Below are 24,456 nucleotides of genomic sequence, written 5' to 3' on the forward strand. Positions count from 1 at the left end.
AAAGTATTCCAACTAAGTATAAAAAATAAATGAAATACTTAGAATACCACAATTTTGCAATCCCAGCGAATTAATGAATCTAAGCCTTGAACAACAATGACTTCTAATATGATGCAAAAAGGGGAAATCTAGATGTCACAGGTCTTCTGAAAGAAGAAAATAATACTTTCTAGAGTCCTGATAAAGTGACCAAACCTGGGTTTGATCCAGCTGCCATATTGCAGGAGATACAGAGGACACAGGAACATGTGGATCTACTCTAAGACTATACAATCAATTGGCCGAGTGACAGGATACAAGTCATATGCCCCAAGTCTTTCACAGAAAAGAAAGAAAAAAAGGTAGACAGAAAGCCTATAGACTAAAGAGATTTAATATATATCAAATAGAGAAAAATTTCAAGATGAAACCATATTGTGTAGGGACACACACTTAGGTGACATCATTAAAGAAACACAGAGAAAGATTATTATGAGTTGGGGATGGTGGTCTTTCTAGAGAAAGAAGGGGGCTTGTGATTGGAATGGGGCACCTACCTAGTGGTCTAGACAGTGTTCTGTTTTTTGACATGGGCTGTTGTAATAAAAGCCTAGACTTTATAGTAATTCATTAAGCTTTTATATTACTTTGTTATTTATTTCTATAGATGTATTTCATTTTACAATTTTTTTTAGATGAAGCTGCACAGGAGAGGACAGTAGCAGTCACTCATTTCACTAAGTAGCCATACTAGTGTTCATTTCATGAGATATGATTGGGCTCCTCACTGGCTCAGTTGCTTTCCCTCAAATTAGCCCTGAGAAGTGAATGACAGGAAGCCAGCAAAGCAAACCAGAATGGCAGGCGGAGGAAGAAAGCCATTTAAGCCTCAGGCTAAGTCAAATACAGGTAAGGCCAGAACCCTGCCGGTAGGGCACTTTATTACCAGCACCTGCAGCCTCTTTCCCATCCTGCCAAGTGTTGAGCCCCTATCTGAAATGGCACCATAGTTTGTTCAGGAGAAGGGAGACAACTATAGTGAATCACTCATCTACCACCTCCATGCCCACCCACCACCTTTTGGGGTCATACAGCAGACAAAAATCAGGCAGATACTTCTTGTCCCCTGACAGGGTACCAGCCCACGTTCTTTACCCAACCAAAGAGATAGAAAATCATTCCCCACTCTTTCAGTGGTTTAAGGCTCTCGGTTATTCTTAGTTTATTGACAAGTGTGTGTGTGTGTGTGTGTGTGTGTGTGTGTGTGTACAAAAAGCAAGAGCTTTCCCTTGCCTTTTGCTGATATGACAATAACTAGCTAGGCCTGGGGCACCTGGGTTACTCAGTTGGTTAAGCATCTGACTCTTGATTTCAGCTCAGGTCACAATCACAGGGTTGTGAGATTGAGCCCCATGTAGGACTGCTTGGGGGTCCATGACCGCTGGGCATGGAAACTGCTTGAGATATCTCTCCCTCTGCTCCTTCCCACCCACCCCTTCTCTCTCCCTTCCTCTCTAACAAATAAACAAACACCCCAAACCATTAGCTGGAGCAGACCAAAAAGCGATGGTTTAAAGATACTAAAAAAAAATATCTGGGGCATCTAGGTGGCTCAGTGGTTGAGCATCTGCCTTTGGCTCAGGGCATGATCCCGGGGTTCTGGGATCGAGTCCCACATCCGGCTCCCCACGGAGAGCCTGCTTCTCCCTCTGCCTATGTTTCTGCCTTTCATTCTGTGTCTCATGAATAAATGAATAAAATCTGTAAAAAAACAAAAAAACAAAAACAAAAAAAACAACCCTAAGTTCTATTCTTGAAACTAATATTATCCTATACGTCAGCTAATTAGAATTTAAATAAAAACTTGAAACAAACATTCTTAAAAAAATGGTGACTCTATGATAGATCAAATTGCCTTCTTCTGGGTTTTCTAACACATTAACAACATAAGCAATGTAAAGACTTATTAAAGAAGATGCCAGTGAAAGAGCACAGAGTCCCCTCAGTGCTTCCTTAGCTCCTCACCAAGGCTCTCCTTGTGTTCACTGTTAAGTGAAATGCACAGAAAGACAAATTCACCCAGAGAGGGGCAGGTAAAGAACCATGGGCTCATTGATTTCTACACCATTAAGCTGAATGAGGGGGACACATTAGCACTCAAAGGTGTAACAATTACCATAAGTCAATTTCCTGTGGTAGCCAAGGTATTTATTTCTGTGCTCTGGGTCTTTCCGAATCGTTGCCTCATGGTACAAACACCATTTGATACCGCCACATAGTGTTATTATGCACATGGCATTATAATGAAACATTTAATTACTGCTTCAGATAGTACAGCTATTCGATGGATGCAACAGAAGGTACACCCAGTTCTATGCTGACTTCAAAGTCCTTGACCTTTCTTTTCTCCATACTCCTTTCAAAATGACTTTATTTTCCATTCCACCTAATTAGACTTCACTCACTCTTTAAATCCTAGTTCAAGTCTTGCCGTATACCCAACTCTCTTCTTTCTCTGGCACCTATTGAACTTTTCAAAAATTCCATGCTGTTGGTCATTCATTGCTTTCAAGTGTGTTATGCCTGAATTCTTAATACTTGCCCGCTTCCTTAGCGGCAGGCAATATTCTTAACAACAGAAACATGTTTCTTCCTATTTTCTAATGAATCTAGCACTAGATTTCACACAATTAAAATCTTAAATAATTGTGGAATGAATGAGTTGTTTTTACTGCTTTTGCGTCCACTGTAGAGTCTATGCAATTAGATGCTTAAATTATTAAAGCAATCATCAATCTACTGATCCAACCAATTGATTGATTCCACCTATTAGTCTTCTTTCTCTAACTCCCATTACTGCCACTTACTTAGTGTTTATAATGTACAATTTACACTTCGCATATGTTATCTCAACTAATATTCAAAAACACTCTGAAGAACAGGTATCATTATCCTCATTTTCAGAGAAAGAAACTGATGCCTAGAGAGAGTAATTAGAGAATAAGTAAGAGAGGAAGAAATAAAAGTAAATAAGAGAGTGGGCAGCCCGGGTGGCTCAGCGGTTTAGCGCCGCCTTCAGCCCAGGGTGTGATCCTGGAGACCTGGGATCGAGTCCCACGTCAGGCTCCCTGCATGGAGCCTGCTTCTCCCTCTGCCTGTGTCTCTGCCTCTCTCTCTGTGTGTCTCATGAATAAATAAATAAAATCTTAAAAAAAGAAAAAAAAGAAAAAAGAAATGAGAGTAAGTAGGCCTCACACCACAGACAAAAAAGGACTGAGCTGTAAGATTATCAATTTATATGTGACGAGTAGGACTTCACAACTAATCCTTATTGTGATCACATTCAAATGTCAAGAGCTGTCCAAATTCATTCATTGATGTTATTAATTTGAAGACATGAATGGAAAAAAAAATATTGGCAGATTTTCACTTGTTTTATAAAAATTAAACCACATCTAAAATACAACTTTCTAGTATTTCATCCCTCTTGTGGTAGCCATACCAGCAGTAAGTAGCTGCATTGCTGACACTGTTCTGTCAAATTTAAGACTGTTTTTAATGTAAGTCACGATAATGATCTGTTTTGAATGAAAAAATGACACTTTTATAAACTTGAAAATATTCTTTTTTTTTAAAGATTTTATTTTTATTTACTCATGAGAGAGAGACAGGGACACAGGCAGAGGGAAAAACAGGCAGAGGGAGAAGCAGGCTCCATGCAGGAAACCTGACACGGGACTCGATTCCTGGTCTCCAGGATCACACCCTGGACTGAAGGCAGCACTAAACCACCGAGCCACCAGGGCTGCCCAAAAATATCCTTAATAAAATAAATCAAAGTTGTTTTCATTTACTTTCAGTAGCATTCTAATATGTCTATTTAAAATTTATGTTATATTTTTATTTCATAAAAAAATACCCAGTGCTAACATAATTTTTGAGGGCCATAAAGGCTATATTTTTAAAAGAACGTGGTTTTTAAACATTTTTCTGCTTTATTGAGGTATAATTGCCAAACTGTAAGATATTTAAATTGTACCTGATGATTTGAACTACATATGCATTGTGAAAGAATTCCTGACATCAAGTTAATTAACACATTCATCACTTCATGTACTTAGCTTAATTTTTTTCCCCAGATTCCACATATAAGCGATACCATACAGTATTTGTCTTTCTCTGTCTGGCTTTTTCATTTAATTGCCCTTCTGTTTTATTCATGCTGCCACAAATGGAAGGAATTCCTTCTCTTGCAAGGCTGAATAATATTCTGTTGTGTACATATACCACAATGTCTTTATCTATCTGTCAACAGACATTAGGCTGTTTCCATACTTGGCTAAAATGCTGGATTGAACATGAAAGAATAGATGCTACTTTGATATACTGATTTCATTTCCTTTGAATATATACCCAGAAGTGGGATTGCTAGATCATGTGGTTGTTTTATTTTTAGTTTTCTTTGGAACCTCCATATTGTTTTCCATCCTGGCTGCATTGATTTATATTTCCACCAACAGTGCACAGGAGCTTCCTTCTCCCCAAACTTCACCAGCCTTTGTTATCTCTTGCCTTTTGATAAGAGACATCCTAATTGGTGTAAGGTGACATCTCATTGTGACTTTAATTTCCATTTCTCCAACGATTAGTGACGTCACACACCTTTGCATGCATCTGTTGGCCATTCATATTTCTTCTTTGGAAAAATACCTATTCTGGCTTTTGGCTATTTTTAAATTGGATTTTTTTTTTTTTTTTTTTTTTTTTGCTATCGAGTTGTATGTTATTTGTATGTTTTAGATATTAGCTCCTTATAAGAAACATGATTTGCAGATATTTTCTCCTATTCCACAGGTCACCTTTGGTTTTGTTGATGGGTTTGTTTTGCTGTGCAAAAGCTTTCGAGTTTAATGTCACAGTTTTTGATTTTTGCTTTAGTATCAAATTTAAAATCAAATGTTCAGGTTTTTTTTTTCATGGAGTTCTTTGTTGTTGTTGTTGTTGTTGTTGTTGTTGTTGTTGTTGTTTTCAAACTAGTTTCCATGACCAGCGTGGAACCCAACATGGGCCTTAAACTCACAACCCTGAGATCACAACCTGAGCTGAGGCAAAGACTCAGATGCTTAACTAACCAAGCCACCAGGCACCCCACAAATGTTGTTGTTGTTTTTAATCTATTCAGCCACTCTATGTATTTTGATTGATGATTTTAAGCATTTAGGTTTAAAGTAATTATTGGTAAGTTTGGCCTATTTACTATTGCTATGTTGTGAATTGTTTTCTGGCTGTTTTGTGTTTTGTTTCATTCTTCACCTCTTGTTTTCTGTCTTTATGATTTGACGATTTTCCTATAGTAGTATCCTTTGACTCCCCTCTCTTAATTTTTTATATATAGATTGCAGGTTCTTATTTTGTAAATACCATGAGGCTCACATAAACTATCTAATATTTATAAAACTATTTTAAGCTGAAAACAACTTCACTTTGAATGTACACGAAAGCTCAACACTTTAACTCTCCTTTCTCTCCACATTTAATCATTTTGATGTCACAATTTACATCCTCTTCTATTGTGTATCCATTAATAAATGATTGTAGTTATATTTTTACTTCTTTTGGCTCTTAATCTTCATATTAAATTATAAGTGATTTACTCACCATCATTACAATACTCTAGTTTTCTGAATTTATCTATATGCTTACCTCTACCAGCGAGTTTTATGCTTTCATATGTGTTCATGTTACTAAATAACATACTTCATTTCAGCTCAAAGTACTCCCTTTCTCATTTCATATAAGGCTGACCTAGTGATAAACTCTCTCAGCTTTTTGTTTTGTTTTGTTTTGTTTTGAAAACTCTATCTCTTCTTCACATCTGAAGGATGACTTTGCCAGGTTGAGTATTCTTGGTGGGAAGTTTCTATTTCTCAGGATTTTTTTTTTTTCTTTTCTCAGTATTTTGAATATATCATCCTACTCTATTCTGGCCTACAGAATTTCTGCTAAAACATCTGCTTATTGTTTTTTTTATAAGTTTTCCTTGTATGTAACACATTGCTTTTCTCTTGCTGCTTTTAAATTCTTTTATGTCCATAACTTTTGAGAGTTAATTATATTGTCTCAATGGTCTTTTTGCATTCATCTTATTTGATACCCTCTGGCTTCATGGAACTGGATGTTTATTTCTTTTCCCAGATTAGGGAAGCGTTCAGCCATTATTACTTTAAATGAGCTTTCCACCTTTTTCTCACTCTTCTCCTTTCAAATATCTATCATGCATATATTGGTCTGTTTGATGGTGTACATAAGTACCTTAAGCTATCATTGCTCTTTTCTATTGGCATTTGTTTTTGCTCCTCTGATTAGATGAATTCCACTGTCCTATCTTCAAGTTCACTGATCCATTCTTCTGATTGACCTAGTTTGTTGTTGATTCCCTCTATTTATATTATTATATTCTTCAGCTCTATGATTTTTGTTACTTTATTATATTTTCTATCTCTTCACTGAATTATTTTAGTTCATGAATTGCTATCTTGGGTTTAGTGAGCAACTTTATGACAATTATTTTGAATTCTATATCCAGTAAATCACCTATTTTTATTTCATTAAGATCAGCTTCTGGAGATTCATCTTTGTCTTTCACTTGGAACATAGTCCCCTGTTTCTTTATTTTCCTTAAAGCTTTGTATTGTTTCCTACACACTAGAAAAAATAGCCACCTTTTCCAGTTTTGACAGACTGATCCTGTGTACAAGATGAACCTCTTTAATCAGCCTGGTCCAAGCTTCTGATTGTCTATATCCTTATGAAGAATGATTCCAACTCTTCAACTATTTGCTGAATAGCTATACCTTTTGATAATTTAATGTTGCTAGCATAAATAGTTTTAATTTAAAACAATATAAAATATGGTAAGAGAGATAAGATGTATTTATGAAGTAAAAATATGCATTATTAGCAAAATATATTTGTATTTTGGGGATCCAAAGCATTAAGTTTCATAAATAACTGCTAAGTATGAGAAATCTTCAAATTTACAGGATTCCCTGTCTCCCATAAAGAAATGTAAGAAGAAAAAATTGAAATGTAATACTTTAAAATAGAAGGATTCTGGACATTCTAAATGTTAATAAAGTATTTCAAACCTTAAGGCCATTATTTAAAATATTTTAAATATGTTAAAGAATTTGAGAAAATATTTAAATTTCAAGCATACCTGATTTTAAAGATAGGAATCAAAGTTGGCACCTTAAAGTGGTTTTTCAAAATGCACATTTGAGTCACTTTTACTCCCAGTACTTAACACATATTGCTAGAAAATTGCTTACAGAAATTACATTTAAGTATCATTTTCTCAATGTGCCTTTGCCAGAATTGTGTTTCTATAAAAAAAAGTATGGCATAGATAATATGCCCACAACATACTGACAGAAAATTTTAATAATAAGTTTTCTTATGAACCTAAAAACAAAATTGTGGGTTTTTTTATGGACAGGCAAACAGTCATTATTATCATTTTTTGGCCCATGGGCATCTTTCAGAAAAAATAATACATGAATTAATAAAAGATGTTTCAAAAATTGTATGCCTATGAAAGTTATTCTCATTATTGTTTACATAAAAATACAGAGATCTTAAATTTCAGATAAGGAGGTGTAGTTAATGAAAACCTGCAGCACAGGTTTCACAGGTTGTATTTTAAAACCATAAGGCATATTTTTGCTTTGATAGAAGACCAATATATAATATTTTATTTACATTATTTCTGTAAATATAAAAAATATTTAACAAATAAAATTAATATTAGTATTTGATTAGCGATCAGTAACAGCCAGCAAGGAATGATCCCTTACTTATAATGGTTTGACTTATAATTTTCAATTTTATGATGGTATAGAAGCAATATGTCTTCAGTGGAAATTATACCTCAAATTTTGAATTTTGATCTTTCCTGGGCTAGTGCCATGTTGTATCATACTCTCTCATGATGCTGGACAGCAGCAAGCCATAGCTCCCAGTCAGCCCTGTGACCATGAATGTAAACAACCTACTACACTTACAACCATTCTGTACCCATACAACATTGTTTTTCACATTCAGTTTTTATAATATTCAATAAATTACATGAGATATTCAGCACTTTATTATAAACTAAGTTTTATGTTAGATGATTTTGCCCAACTATAAGCAAATGTAATTTTTCTGAGCATGTTTAAGGTAGCTTAGGTGAAGCTACAATGTTTAAGTAGATTAAGTATATGAAGGCATTTTCAACTTGGACTATTTTCAACTACAATGGGTTTACCAGGACATAACCCCATTGTAAGTCAAGGAAGATTTGTATAGCTTTTGTTTTCTCTATCAAAATTGTTTCATTTCTTATATACCTCTGTGGACTTCAGTAGCTTATTAAACCTGATTATGTCATTCTGTCAAAAATTGTGACAATATACTCTAGAATATGTTTCAAAAGCTTTTGAGTACTGAAATTTTAATAGAGCTTATTTAAGAACTCCTTATTAGATATTCTTCTTCCTTTTGGGAAAGAAATAGAATGAGCTAACATTTCATTCATCTCCCTTAATGATTTCAAGATCTCTAAGAACAGAAAGTAAGTGGAGGAAAGTTCCTAAAGAATTTTTGGATAGTTTTGTAGCTGTACCTATTGAATACTGAACAGCAAAGAAGCTACTGAAATGCTCAAATACACAGTGTCCAGTCCACATGATCTAACTTGAATGTGAAGAAGCAAAATACATACTCAATTTTGTAATCTTGCTCCTGTTACCATTTGTCATATTCACACTGAAATCTAGTGGTAGTGATCTTAATACTTGTAATGCCATTTATATTTTGCAAAGCATGGAGGATAATAAAATGATTTAAAATATGAAATAAGACTTGACAAAAGGAATTATATGTCACTCAATATGAGAAAGAAATAAATATTCAATAGAGACTTTTTTTGAAAATTAGAACTAGAAGATTGCATGAGCAGGATGTCTAGCAAGAATAAAGAACACAAGTGATGGAAATATATTTAAAAATTATAAGTGATAAATATACTAGCAAGGTAAAATTATGTGATAGCATGAGATTTATGAATTGGTGGAAGAAGTTGTGGTTTCAGAGATACTAAGCAAGGATAAGATACCAACACAAAAAATAATGCACTCATCTTTCTAAGTGATATATAGAAACCAAATGGAAAAGCATCTTTTGTTCTGTGCAAGATAGCTCTACAGTGCACTTATTATATTATGGATTCAGTTTCCCCACTGGTCTGTAAGCTACCTGAATGATACAGATAGAGCCAATATCTTAATTACATTTGCTTCCCCAATGCCTTTTATAGAGTTAGGCACTTAGTAGGGATTCCATTCATTTTATTGAAATCAATGGGAAAAACTGTAAGAGCAATGCTATACTTTTTTTTATCTTCATCATATCTGATCTTTTAGTATTCCTAATATGTAGCAATATTTTTCAGATAATGGGAAGCAGCAAAAGATTTTATAATTCATATATTTGGTAACTTTTTGTGTTGATTTTATTATCTATGCTGGTTAGCTGGAAGTAAAAGAAACTTAATTGGGCCTCAGAGAACTTAGGATACAGTGCCATCTTTCCCACTTATGTTTCCTACAAACCACAAGAAGACCATTAACTTTTTCATTTTTCTTTTTACTTCCAAAATTCTGTTTCTGTAAAAGATAAAACCTGTCTTCAGGGCAAATGTTCAGTTTCATATTTTCTGCAATTATTAGCTTCACTTTTACTGTTGAAACCAGTTAATAAATTCAAACTCCAGTAATACTTAGAGCAAAAAGAAAACAGATAGGATACTCAGCACATATGTATAATAATAAGTCACTAGTAACACATTCCAATCACCATACCTATGCTTGTGGAGTAGCCCTGGATTTTGTAATCAACAAAAGATCCCACATCTGCTGCTAGTACAAATAATAAGTTTTGAAGAGCTGCAGGTGACCAATGAAAGAGCCAAATATAGTAAACAATTCACAGTTTGATTATCCATGCATCAATAATTGTCATTTATTGAAAAATGAGAACTGATGCTTGTAAGTCCCTAAGAATAGCTCATGGTTTTCACATTACTCCCTCGACCTTGTTTTTTTTTTGTTTTTTTTTTTTCTTTACCATCAGTGTGGGAATTAGAGATTATGCTGGGTCAACATCAAGCCTATTGGGTCACAGCTGTGAAGGTTTGAAATATCATGAAAAAGAATTAATAGCATTTAATCCAAATTTGGGTAATGTCTCCTATTGCTTCTGTCTTTTATTTCAAAGCTGGCTGGTCTTGACATGGATTTGTCAATAAGTTATGGCTGGGGGACTAAAATTTATCAGGTAAACTTCTTTCTAAAAACAGATAATGAATTGTATTATCCTGTAGCATGTTTACAAGCCACAAGTTTCCACATGGAATTATCAGGATCCCATATTACTGAGAATAATTTCACTAATGGGAACAAGAATGGCTCATACAAGGCCATGAAACTAAGTACTATAGTGTTACATTTTAATCCCGTTGTCATACTTCAGTATATTGTTTTAGTTATTTTCTTAGTGGAAGTTCTGGAGATTAAAGTTATGATCTTAATTTATAGCAATCAAGTTTGGATCAATGCCAATTTAATTTCAATTGTATATAAACTTTGTAAGTATGTAGCTAGCTCAGTTCCATTCTTCTTCCTTTGTTCTGTTGTTATACAAATTTTATCTTTATCCATTGTGTGCCTATCAATACAGATTTTTAATTTTTAGGTTATCATTTTCTTTTAAATCTGATAGAAGAGAAAAATTATAAAAGAAAAATAAATTTGTATCGTTCTTCTTCCTTTGTTCTGTTGTTATACAGATTTTATCTTTATCCATTGTGTGCCTATTAATACAGATTTTTAATTTTTAGGTTATCATTTTCTTTTAAATCTGATAGAAGAGAAAAATTATAAAAGAAAAATAAATTTGTATCGTCTTTTATATGTACTTATGTTTTACCTTTACAGGCACTATTTATTTTTACATATGTATTTTATAATGTTTTGACCATTTCAGGGCTTTGGGGAGATAGCACCTAAGATTTATTATTATAGACATTGGGAGATTTAACTCCTTATCTCATGGTTTTAGATAGTTGTTTAGCATTGGTACAGATTGTGAAGTGGCCCCATGTAGGGGTGAGTAGAAACTTATCTGATTGATATTTTTCACCTTCCTTCAAGGAAGGGAACAGTTCTGTTGACTGATGTGAGTCAAGCCCATTATGTCCTCAGTGATTATCAACTTTCCCTCACAAGGTAGCCCTTAAAAAAGGACATTGCTCAGATCCTAGCCACTGAGATTATAATTCACTTATTCTCAGGTGGAGCACTGATGATGTTATTTTTAAAATTCTTACAAGCAGCTAATATTGACAGAAATTGTGTTGAAAGATATGAGAAGCTCCCTCCAATGACCTCACACATCCACCCCCGAAAACAAGTACTTAAAAGAGTGTTGATAATTGCAGATCAAGATCTAAGGTGTTTCCTAGGCATTGGTATTGAGCATAAAGTATTAGGGTCCTTTTGTTTTATTTGCTTTTGTTTGTTTATTTTAGAGAGAAAGAGGGATGAGAGGCAGAAGGAAAGAGAGTGAGAGAATCTTAAGCAGGCTCTATGCCCAGCATGGAGCCCAACACAGGGCTCAATCTCACAACCCTTATGACCTGAGCTGAAATCAAGAGTCAGATGTTTAACTGACTGAGCCACCCAGGTGGCCTTGTGTCCTTTTAAAGGCGTAGGATGAATAAATTGGATTTAGCATAGATTTTAAAGGAAATTAGCATAGATTTTAAAGGAAATCCTCACCTTCCTCTCTTTTGTGTACCCTACCCCATTCCTTGAAGTTCAAAGAATACAATACAAAAGAATAGCAAGTAGATTTCAGTTTAGGAAAATACATAGAAATGGAAGCTACAAGATATGTTTCAGTTCTAGTCTTAGATCTACCTATGCCTTGGCAAGACAAATTTTTGTAGCTTTACATGGTCCACCCAATATCATCAAGCCTATATGTTTTCAGTAATACCAGCAAGTAATTGCTACATATGCCTTTGCTCAGCCACATATTGTGCACATCTGTCCATTTATATTCCTCAGTGACCCTTTGACTAACAGGGGATGACAGCATTTTGTTACTCAGAATCCTGACACTCCTTTAGTCAAAGCTGAATCTACTTTACGATTTTTTTTAGTCAAAGTTTGGGTTTACTTGCTGCAACCAGGGAAAACACACAAGAAAATAATGTGCATCTCAGGAAGATGGTGATAGCATGACTTCATTAACAAATTTGAGTTTGTATTAGCTGATTTTGAGAAGAATACAAGGAAGTGAAGTTTCTTTGCTCTGAAATGGGTGCAATTGAAAGATGCTGTTAATTATGTTATTGGTTACTTTAATGTCTTTCATTCAGGATGAGCACAGAACAGAGCAAGGGTACAGCTGTAACTGGTGAAAAAGCAGCCATCACTCTCTTTTGCTGGGAAAGAAGTATGGTGGTCCTTTTGTTGTGGCACAGTATTCTTGTTTTGTCTGTGCTCAGACATGGTTGCAGGATGGTCTTCTTTTGGTCTTTCTCAATTACAGTCATTTTTTATTGATGTTCTGTGAAATTGTTTATGTCATGAGGGATATATATGGCCAGCTCCCAGCAGTTGGCTAAAAGGAATCCATTTTTCCTTCCCATCTTTATTAAAATATCTGGTGTTGATGTTCTTTCGCTGATTGGACTTTGAAACAGCAAATTTCATCAATATTTATCTTTATTTTAAAAAATTGAACGACTTCACAATACCCACCTTCTGTTAGCCTTCTTTCTTAAACCAGGTCATTGCATTAGGATGATGAAAATTAGAAAACTGACTGAGTGGAAGGTAGACTAAAATGTCATATTTCGGCTGATTAAAAAAAAAAAAGAAATCTGCAAAAGTAGAGGATATGACAGGTTTTGGGTGATAATTTTCTAAAATATATATGCAGGTGAGAAACAATAGGAAATTATTTCTAGGTACAAAATCCAATTAGCAAGAAAGAAAGAAGTAAAATGAAAGTGATGAGATATTTTGAGAGGTTCTTGCTGTCTTGGGGTTTATGATGTCAGGGAGAGATATCTTCATCATCGTACTCCTTTCTTCTTTCTTTTTTCCATTATCAAAGTGTCCAACATTACTTTTCCGGTATATCTCTATCTACTCCCTCTTTGCCCTAGATACAATGTCTTCCTGTATTCTCTAGATCCTTCATTTACAAAATACATATTTTTCTTATACGTAATTATACATCACTCTAAATCTCACTTCCCTATCATTTTTATCATGTACCTATAAACTCATTCTGTAAACCTAAGAATTATCCTTAATTCTGCCCCCCTTACTTCCTTATTGCACTTCTAAACATTTAAAGAATCATTCCTCTCTCTTTACATGCCCACTATCACAGCCTAAACTCAAAACATATTATCTCTATATTTCATTATGAATTACATATTCTAGGCCTATAAAGAACATAAAATATTACAAAGCATCTGTATCAAATGATGCCAAATCTAATGTCAAAGCCTCATATTTTCCCACAATTGTATCAGAGTAAACCAAAATAAAACATTACACATACAGGGGCACCTGTGGCTCAGTTAAGCATCTGCCTTTGGCTTAGGTCATGATCTCAGGGTCCTGGGATCAAGCCTTGCATCAGGCTTCCCTTCTCAGTGGAGAGTCTGCTTCTCCCTCTCCCTCTGCCTCTTCCCCCTACTTGTGTTCTCTCTCTCTCTCCAAAATAAATAAATTCTTTTTTAAAAATAAATATTACACTGGGTGACGGGCACTAAGAAAGACACTGGATGAGATGAGCACTGGGTATTATACGGTATGTTGGCAAACTGAATTTAAATTAAACATTTTAAAAAATTAAAAAAATTAAAAATAAATATTACACATACAGCTGAGCCCTGCTGAATGCCTTTCTTCCTCCTCACTTCTTCTTTCCATCTCCCTTTCCCCATATTATCCTTTAGGTAGACTTCTGCACTCGATGCTAACTGGACCTTCTATCATTTATTTATTCACATACACTGCAGACCTAAGTAACACGAACAAAATCAAACTAAGTCAAATCTCCAGATTTAAAACTCTTCAGTGGTTCCTTGACTTCTCCTATAGTATGAGTCCTTTGCCATGGTCTTTTATGAGATTTGTGACATCTCCCTTTGCTAATATTCTATCACTACCAAAATGCATGGCATAAACATAAAAATACATGTTTAGTAAAATGCCGTGTAATAGTAATAGATGAGCAGTAGACTGGAAACTGTAACCACAGAGATTAACCACAGAGTTGTCATTAGCAAACCACATCACATTGAGTAGATCATTTAACTTTTCTGTGCCTCAGTGTCTTATCTGTAAAATATGACAATGAAACACTAGCTGTCACAAAATGAAAACATACACAAAGAAACATTTAAACTATTCACCCAGTCAAATATTTATGGAATAAAACACTTGAAACTTTAGTCTGCATTTTTGTCTAGTGATAGAACTAACTTTTGTAAAGTACTTATTACACTATCTAATTTAATCATCTCACTTTTTAAAAATACAATTACTAGCACTATCAATCAACGGATGATGAAACTTGAGCTTAAAACATTAAACATTCATTCATGTAGTTAACCATTGAGTCAGTATTCATTGGGTACTTATTTTGTGCTGGAGAATTTTCTAGCAACAATGGATATAAGTGTGAATATATGAGGCATACAAGGAATATCAGTTAGTAATTTGTGGGCTTATGTTAAACTCACATAGGTCTTACTTACTCCAATGTTGTTTCATATCTCAGTTTGGTCTCAGTAGCATATTTCTAAGCAGAAAAAAAAGATGCTAAATAGAAAGAGATACTCTTTTTTAAGGAAAATTTTTCCAATATGAAGAAAATTATGAAAACAGTGACAAGATATGAGTATTGTGTAATGAAAGGAAGTAATAACTATAGAATTGGATAGAGTCCAATTAGATAGGCATGCAGATTTTCATGTATATTGTGCTTTTTCTATAACTTCAATCACCTCCAAATTTTCTGAATTTTTCTTTAAAGTGCCTGCTGAATTTGCCCTGTCCTTTTTTCTACTGCCAACCCTCTAAGCTTGCATTACTTTATTCTTGGATAAATACAATGACCTCCTGACGGACATTCTTTCTTATCTCCACCTCCCAGCTCATCCTGAATTGTAAGTCATAAAGGCATATTTCAGGATGCCAATTCCATACTTCAGCCTGCCTCGTGGGTTTTTATGCAATATTAGGTATAGTCCAAGCTTCTCATCTTAAAATTCACGGTATGTCATTATATAATTCTCTTAAAGCCTAGCACATACTGCCTAGAATGTGTGCACTTTTCTCCCAGTGAGGCGGATCCCCTTTCCAAACACTCTTCCCTTTCAGGGTGGTTGTGATTAGACATCTAACTTGTTACAGTTTAAAATTAGCTTAAGGTTGTTACATTTCCAGTTTAGGATTTTCCTAACATCCTCTCTCTCTATTCATTGATTATATGATCATATATATTATATAGTTCATTAATTATTGTAATGCTAATTTTTTTGTTCTTCAAAAGGTTTGCAAAAGACTTGAGAACTGGTATTACAGTATATATATTCTTTAAATATACCTTAAAAGTATCTGTGCTTAGATATTTTAAGCTGATAATTTACCCAAAATGATTTTAAAAAGTTGCTGTTAGACTTACACTTAGCAAAAGAAGAAAAATAATCAATTGGCATAGTTGTAAATATACTCACAGATATTCATTTCATCAAATAACTCTCCTAAAAAATGCTGGTAATTTGGAACATTATTTTTAAAAGAGAATTTTCTTATTTGAGAATCATGGATAATGGACACATGAATAATAATTCAAGATAATTTTAAAATAAATATGTTTATCTTGCATTTTGCTTAGTTGCATGATATAACTCACTTGAACTATAAAGTATAAGAACACAATATTATTAAATGTTCATTGGAGTGCTTCTGCACTGACAGATTTTATAATGACAGATACACAATATTTGTTTAGAAATGCCTATATATATGTATTTGTACATATTATTCTAAAACCTTTAATGTGTGAGTTAAAATCTAATAAAATAAACAGAAAGGGATGAATTTAACAACATTAAGAAATGTTTGCAAAAGAATTTATTGTAGACAAACAATCTAGCAACGATTCTATTCATAATTTAGGTATTTGTTTTGGTAAACAGATTAAAATCCCTTTTTATAATTTCTTGTTCCTCTGGTTATCTGTAAAATTGAAACAATAAAATACTTGATATTTCATTGATTTGAATCTCCTTTTTCCCAGGAATTACTGAAACCGAGGTTAAATGAACAATTTAATTTAAAATCCACATGTACTATATAACATATAAGGTTCTTGTTTGAATTTCACTGTTTGCCATGCATTAAAAAGCACTATTTTAAGGCTGTGGAAGATGCTCCCATCGTATCCCTAAGCACCTATTTTTTAGAAGGATTTGTGGCCTTCTGTGCTACTGAAGATAAGGAATTTCATTGTTCTCGTTTTCATACTCAGCTTGACCTATTCATCCTAAATAAGCTAATCCTGAAGAGAGTTCTGCTTCAGGCATAAAATGATCAACACAGGAATGGAAAGCAAATCGACCACCACACATGCAAAAACTGATAGAAGCGCCAAGTAGAGGGTAATAGCGATGGAAGCAAAGTTTCAGATCATCCTCCCCCCTAAAGTCAAGACATTCATTTTAAGAAATGTTATCATTGGCAATACTTTATCTGAGCACCAAAAACTGATGTTACATAGAGTATGACAGAGATATCTTTATATATAACATGCAACTGTTGACAAGGTTATGATTCAGAGAGAAATTATCCAAGAAAAGACAATATTTAAAAGGAGAAAAATGAAAGGATGGCAAGAACTTGTATATATGGTGTTAAGGACTCCTACTTTTCTTTAGGGCTTGCTCTTGTAATTGATACCAAATCTGAATTCAGAGTATGAAAATATCTTCTTTGATGAAAGAGTTGGCCAAGTGTCAAACAAACTTTTCTCCTAACTCAGCACATCTCCCTAAATGCACTATTATCACCTACCATCTGGAAGGAAGCTTCCACCAACTAATGATCTGCCTCATTAATATCAGGAACCAAAGTCCTAAAACCACTCTGAGCTGGAATGATTCCTATTCTAAAAATATTCAGGATAATCAGGGCTTGTGATAAGAGCTACATCAAAGGACTTCAAGTCAAGCCAACTTCGTTGGATCTAAGTATAGAATGGCCGATATCAAAGATGCTTTGCATAAATATAGACATATTGGTATACAGAAGATGGAAGAACACTTGGCATACAAAAGTATTGAGTTCTGGTATTAGCATATCTTTTTATTTTAATGTAAGCATTATTTCTTGGAAGATATCTTTATTGGATTAAAAAACATTTCATTTAAACTTGAAAATATTTTCTGTAAAAGAAACACATCACTCAGCCAAATCCTTACACTTGAGCTGAGCAACTGGAACAGAAATATAAAGGTTATATTATCATTAATATATTCAGATGCTGTTAATTTCTCATTCAAGTATTATAATGGTAACAAGTGGCTTAATCTTTTAAATGGCATTTGAAAGCCGACAATTAAGTGATTTATAATTATAATGAACAGAAATTGTGACTTATTCACAAAGGTAAAAGAAATCATACCAGGGTAGTGCATGTTACTCCCTCAAATGCTAAGCCCATATTTCCTATTCTTGGATGTAGAAAATAAAAAATTGACTAAATTTCTGTTCATTTTATTGAAAATATCCCGGAGTCCACTGTGATATAAAATTGAGGAAGTAATACCTGTTCTTTTTGATACAGATCATTTGAGTTAATTATTCCAAAAATAACTTTATATAATTAATAACTAACTTTACACTATTGCCATTAGATTCATCTTTTATGTCTCTTCTCCTAATATCTAATCAGTGGAATAACTGTAGGGATCTGTGGGACTTGGATAAACACACACAGGTTTTGAAGCACATTTCAGATTTTAAACTGATTAACTTTAAATATCTACTGCTTGTATCAGACCTGGAAGTTTTAATTCAGCTTTAAGGAAGTAGTTTTTGCAATGCACATAGACACATACATACACACAGATTATGGATTTTGTTACTATGGTAAACAATGGTTTTAGAAATACATTTGCCTGCAATCCTGCATCCATGAGTTTACTCCTCAGGAAGTAAACATGCACATACGATTTCACTCATATGTGGAATTTAATAAACAGAACAGGGAATTGTAGGGGACAGGAGGGAAAAATAAGATGAAATCAGAGAGAGAGGAGAAACCATAAGTAACTCGTAACCATAGGAAACAAACTGGGAATCGCTGGAGTGCAGGGGGGTGGGGAGTTATGGTAATTGGGTGTTGGGCATTAAAGAGGGCACTTGATGCGATGAGCACTGGATGAAACTGATGAATCACTAGACTCTACCTCTGAAACTAACACACCACATGTTAATTGACTGAATTTAAATGAAATTAAATTAAATTTAAAAAAAGAAGTGAGCATGCAGTTGGTTTCCAGTGACAGCCTTGCTTCAGATTTCTGTAACTGCTCTTACCCAAATAATGGTCTTACAGACCTCAAGTTTGTTTTAAGAGCATACAAGGCACAGAAATTGAGTTGAGTGATTCTTAAAAAGGGATGTAATTCTTAATACAAAATCCTAGGGCACAGAAAATGTTGAACCTCTTGCATAATACAGAGAACTACCTTGTATAAACAATATCGGTGGTAAATCTGATACATATTCTTCCCAAAATTAGGGAACATAGGTATAAGAGAAGTACTGCTATGCTATACTAGATCCCCTCCTGCTCTTTGCTTCAATTTCACATTAAATACATCCCTGTATCTTAATTTATTTTTTTTAAGATTTTATTTATTTATTCATGAGAGACACACACAGAGAGAGGCAGAAACACAGGCAGAGGGAGAAGCAGGCTCCATGCAGGGAGCCTGATGTGGGACTCGATTCCAGGACTCCAGGATCACGCCCTGGGCTGAAGGCAGGCACTAAACCACTGAGCCACCCAGGGATCCCTCCTGTATCCTACTTTAAATAAAACAGGATTTTATCTCAATCTTAGCATCTTTTTGTATACTTTGTAACTGCCAGCCGAAAACCACCAGAAGTGATGCAGAAACATGAACAAAAAGTTAATAATCACAACAACACAATGAAAGAAAAGCAAAATAAAAAAATAACCATACTCTTATTATGCAAAAGGTCTATTAGAATGAATCACAGGCTAGAAGAATCTGAACATTCAGGATGAGTTAGGATCCCAGTGGTAGTCTGCTCAAACCAATAGATTACTTCTCAGAATAATGTCTTTAAAATGTATAAATAAATTATTTAACATTTTAAAGAAAACCAATTATATTTAATTAGAGTTATTATTCATGGAACTTTTGGTCATCTTTGGACATGCAAAGAAACTGATGTGAATGCAGTACAAATAAAGAAAATACAGGTGTACAGCAAATACATTTATGAGGTGGAAATGATAGAACTTTCTGATGGAAAGTATTGGGTGGAGGCGATTGAGAGTGAGGTAGTTAACAGACGAGAGGCAGTTTCATATTAAACAGTAGTGTGGGTGGATGCTGAGAATTGGTTGGTAGATTTGGAAAGGCTGTATGTCTTGAAAATATTGATGGTGATAGTGTGGTAGATTTAAAAAGTTCCATTCTGGCTTCATGATTTTTGGAATGCCTTGTAGGTTTTCAAAGGAAGCTGTTAAACAGGCATTTGAAAGTATAAGTTTGAATATCAGAGGAGGGTTTGGGCTACAGAAGTACAATGATAGGCCAACAGCATATAGATGGGTTTTAAGACCATGAACTTGAATACGATCATATGGAAGAGAAAGCAAGAGAAAAAAAGATCCAGGATTGAGTCCTAAGGTAATCCATCACTTAGATGTTGAGCAAAGGAGAAGCAACCATAAAAGGAAACAATAGGGAACAAATTGTGAAAGAGAATTTTAAACTCATTAAAGAAACTATTCCCAGAAACAAAAAAGTTGTCAACTGGATCAAATTCTCTGAGACGGTGGGTACAATGAGAATGGACAAATTACTTTACTTCAGAAAATTTAGCTCATTGGTAATGTTTATCCACTACACACACACACACGCACACTTCCTGGTGGAGTGAGATGGGTCGGGACTGAAATGCATTAGGGTCAAGAGTAAATTGAGAATGAGGCAGAACAAGCAGCTCTTTTAGGGATGGGCTGTAAAAGAAAGTAGAGAAGTGAACAGTAGCTGATGGCAATAAGGAAAAGGGAAAATACATGTTTTAGAACAGGAGATAAAGGATATTTATAATTCAAAGTAATCTATTAGAGAAAAACTGATCATATCATTCTATGCATAGAACCAGAGAAGTTAACATAAGTCTTTGAAAGGGACACATTATAGAGGCTCCAAAATAATTTAAGAGAATAATGAAATATTTCATTATAGCGCTATCAAAATAAGTATTATTATTCACTATCGTTTTTTAAGTGCTTACTTTTCTATGGTCACAGAGATGTTTCATGAATCATATCTCTAAACTTCATGGTGGCCTTTCAAAAATGTTATTTTCAGGGACATCGGGGCGGTGCCATAAATCAAGTGGCTAACTCTTGCTCTGACTTGGGTCATGATCTCAGGGTTGTGAAATCGAGCTCCTGCATCAGGCTCCACGCTCAATGAGGAGTCTGCTTAAGACTCTCTCTCTCTCTCTCTGCCCTCCTCTTGTGCTCCCTCTCTTTCTAAATCAATCAATCAATCTTTAAAAAATGTTATTTTCATTCACACATGAACAAACTGAGGCACATAGAAATCAAGTAAAATATGTACAGCATTAAATTCTTTGACATTTTGTCACTACAGATGGAATGTTTATATCTCCCACAATTCATATGTTGAAACTCTAACCCCCAATTGATGGTATTTGGTTGGGGCAGTAGACTCTGGGAGGTAATTCAGTTTAGATGAGGTCATGAGAGTAGAGTCCTCACAGTGTGTTTATTCACTATATAAGAAGAGACCAAAGAGATAACTTTCTCTCTCCACCAGGTGAAGATACAGCAGGAAGGGCCCCATCTGCAAACCAAAGGAAGCCCGCAACCAGAACCCTACCAGGCTAGCACCCTGATCTTTCAGGTCCCAGGACTACAAGAAATACATTTCTGCTGTTCAAGCCACACAGTTTATGGTATTTTTGTTATAGTACCCTAAGCTGAATAAGATATCTATATTCCATCTTTACATAAAGACTAATATAATCTAACCTCTTCAATGCACCTGATAATTATGTGAATATTAACATTTTTTTTCTAAAAGTTCGTTTTTAAGATTTTATCCATTCATGAGAGACACAGAGAGAGGGAGAGAAGCAGAGACACAGGCAGAGGGAGAAGCAGGCTCCATGAAGGAAGCCCGATGTGGGACTCGATCCGGGGTCTCCAGGATCACGCCCTGGGCTGAAGGCAGGCGCTAAACCACCTGGGCCGAAGGCAGGCCACTCAGGGATCCCCCTCAAAGTTGGTTTAAAGAAAACCAACCAGTTCTATAAGATACAGCTGTGCATAATGCACACACACACTATAAGGTCAAATGTGTGGGAAGCCATGTTATTTTTTTTTCAAATCTATTTTTTTCAAGGTTTGCTAAAGGATTTTAATGTAACTCCAGATAAATTCTGATAACAAGATTTCTTAGACTTTCTGATATGCTAACAATAATTATGGGGCAGCCCGGGTGGCTCATCGGTTTAGCGCCTGCCTTCAGCCCGGGTTGTGATCCTGGAGACCCAGGATCAAGTCCCACATCGGGCTCTCAGCATGGAGCCTGCTTCTCCCTCTGCCTGTGTCTCTGCCTCTCTCTCTTGCTCTGTGTCTCTCATGAATACATAAATTTCAAAAAATCTTAAAAAAATAATTATGAATTTCCAAAGGGACATTAGCAAAGGTGACTTCCATATACATTGGGGTATAGATTGTGCATAAATGTCTCTATGATGACATTCTTTTATTCCTTCCCTTGAGTGTTCTACTATATACTGCTCTTCAATCTTACTTTAACATAAAATCTTTTCTTTTTCTTATAAACCTCAAGGGACAAGAATTAAGCCAGAGATTACTTTAGGAATTGCTGACATTTTACTAATTACTCATTCTATAATTCTATAATATATACTAATGTTTGAGAACATACTACATGGCTGACACTGTTCCCAGGCCCTGTAATTCACATGTATCAATTCAAATCATGACATTTTGCAAATTTTTTATATGAAGAAGCTGAAGCTCCAGATCTATTAAGTATCTTTTACAAAGTTATACAGTGGTTAGGTTTCTAACTAAAATTTTAACACAGGTCTCTGTGACTTCAAAGACCATAATGTTTCTGTGGTATCATGTGTTGTTGTTTTTTTTTTGTTTTTTTTTTTTTGTCATCTATTCTATTTCGATTTGTTTAAACTTCTAATTTACTAGTTCATTCAATTTATTCTCATATCAGGCTGAAACAGAACTTTTTAATAACTCAGATGATAAATGGTCTTTCTATAGCTCAGTAGATAAATTTATTCGTTCCAAAATGGGACTCAACTATTGATACTTTATTGCCTATTTGATGGTTTGGTATACCATCGAATTTTTTGCATAAAATAACACTGACAACAGGGTTTTCCTTTTAAAAAAAGGAGTATCCCATAGTCATTATTAAAGAAAGAAAAAAAGAATTCCTCCCCCTAAACGTTGGTGGGAGCAATCATCTAAGCATTCCCCTTTCCTGTAAAATGAAATGAGAAAGCTTAACTTTTCAGTGGATGCTGTATTCACAGACATAATCATAAGCCATCCCTGCAGAGTTATAGCAATGATTGGCTTTTTTTGTTCCCTAGGAGACATTTTTTTTTCCATTTTTATTCCTTGTTGTTTTATTCCTCTGAAAGCTTTTTAAGTCTTGTTTACTTACTCACCTGCAGTTAAAACTTGTTTTCATAGGTAGGTGGTAAGGCTTTTTTTGGTGCCAGTTTTAACTTACTTTATTCTTTAAAAGAAATCACTTTGATTTTTCCCATATCTAGAATTATAATCTTCAGAAAGTATTTTTAAGAGCAATTTCTGTGTATTTATCTAAGGGTTATCTTTGGTTTTGCTAAACATTAGTACTAGGCTGGATGTTTATATCTCAACATTTTCTCCCATTTTGAGGATGGTACCCTAAAACCTTCAAAACACAAAAATACATATGAGTGGAAGTCATTATTTGGCTTCTTATCGTTAAGTTAACTTCTATAGTCTTGCTGTGAAATCCACTTTCTGAAGGAATTTGGTTACAATAGAGTATTTCCAACTATAACAACCCCACTACGAGACTACTTTTGATTTTTTTTTTAATAGAAAGACCTACCAGATTGCATATACTCGTCGGTTATAAATGTTAGACTATTTTGTTGTGTGATTTAGTAAACCCATGGACTTTTACCTGTGGAATGTTTATTTTAAATTTATTTGATTAAACTGACAAAACTCAAATAATATAATTAAAAAGGGTTTGGAATAGAACAGTGTCTTCCAAATAATGGTTTCATATTTCAAATAACCATTTCTGCTTTGCAGAATGTTTGGGATAATACTATAGACCTCACTGATGGCTAGCTAGTCAGAACTTTCAACTAAGTCTTAATGACCTTATATTTTCAGGGGTTTTTTTTCCAGGTATTTTTTTTAAGATTTTATTTATTTATTCATGAAAGATACAGAGAGAGAGGCAGAGTCATAGACAGTGGGAGAAGCAGGCTCCTCATTGGGAGCCTGAGGTGGACTCAATCTCTGGACCTGGGATCACACCCTTAGCTGAAGGCAGATGGGCAGATGTTCAACCACTGAGATACCTAGGCGTCCCTCTTTTCAGGTATTTTAATAAAAAGTTTGATTCTACTTTTGATGTTTGCTGACAGCTTTCAAGCCCCACCCTTCCCTCTTTCAATCTCACCCCACATGTGAGAGCAAAGACCATGCATTTCTTCCTTTGACCCCAGTAAGAACTTCAAACCAGGTAAGTCCTGGCCAGGAAGTAGGAACTCTCATTCCATGCCCACTTATTAACCAAGCCACCAGCTACTCCCTGTCTTTCAAGTTATTTTCAAACCAGCTTGGGAACCAGCCCTGCTCTCCTCAGAAAACTTCATTCTTGTGAGTAATGGGTCATTTCATGTCTTCTCAGTGTCTGTGTAGTTTCATCACTAACATCCAAACCAGTGGAGCATTGATCCTGTCCCCTGCAGGGCAACCACA

At 34.7% G+C, this 24,456-nt stretch overlaps 1 long non-coding RNA gene across 1 annotated transcript in view; it reads left to right on the top strand.

The window, feature by feature from the left end:
- Positions 1-21,359, top strand: part of LOC140626818 (uncharacterized) — a 257,798-nt gene extending 236,439 nt beyond the window's left edge. Inside the window, exons 9-10 of the long non-coding RNA XR_012025819.1 lie at positions 675-888; positions 21,227-21,359. This is a non-coding gene — a long non-coding RNA (uncharacterized lncRNA). The remainder of the gene's footprint in view (positions 1-674; positions 889-21,226) is intronic.
- The last annotated feature ends 3,097 nt before the right edge of the window (positions 21,360-24,456 follow it).

The sequence above is a fragment of the Canis lupus genome, chromosome 38 (genome assembly GCF_048164855.1).
Source record: "Canis lupus baileyi chromosome 38, mCanLup2.hap1, whole genome shotgun sequence".
NCBI lineage: Eukaryota > Metazoa > Chordata > Mammalia > Carnivora > Canidae > Canis > Canis lupus.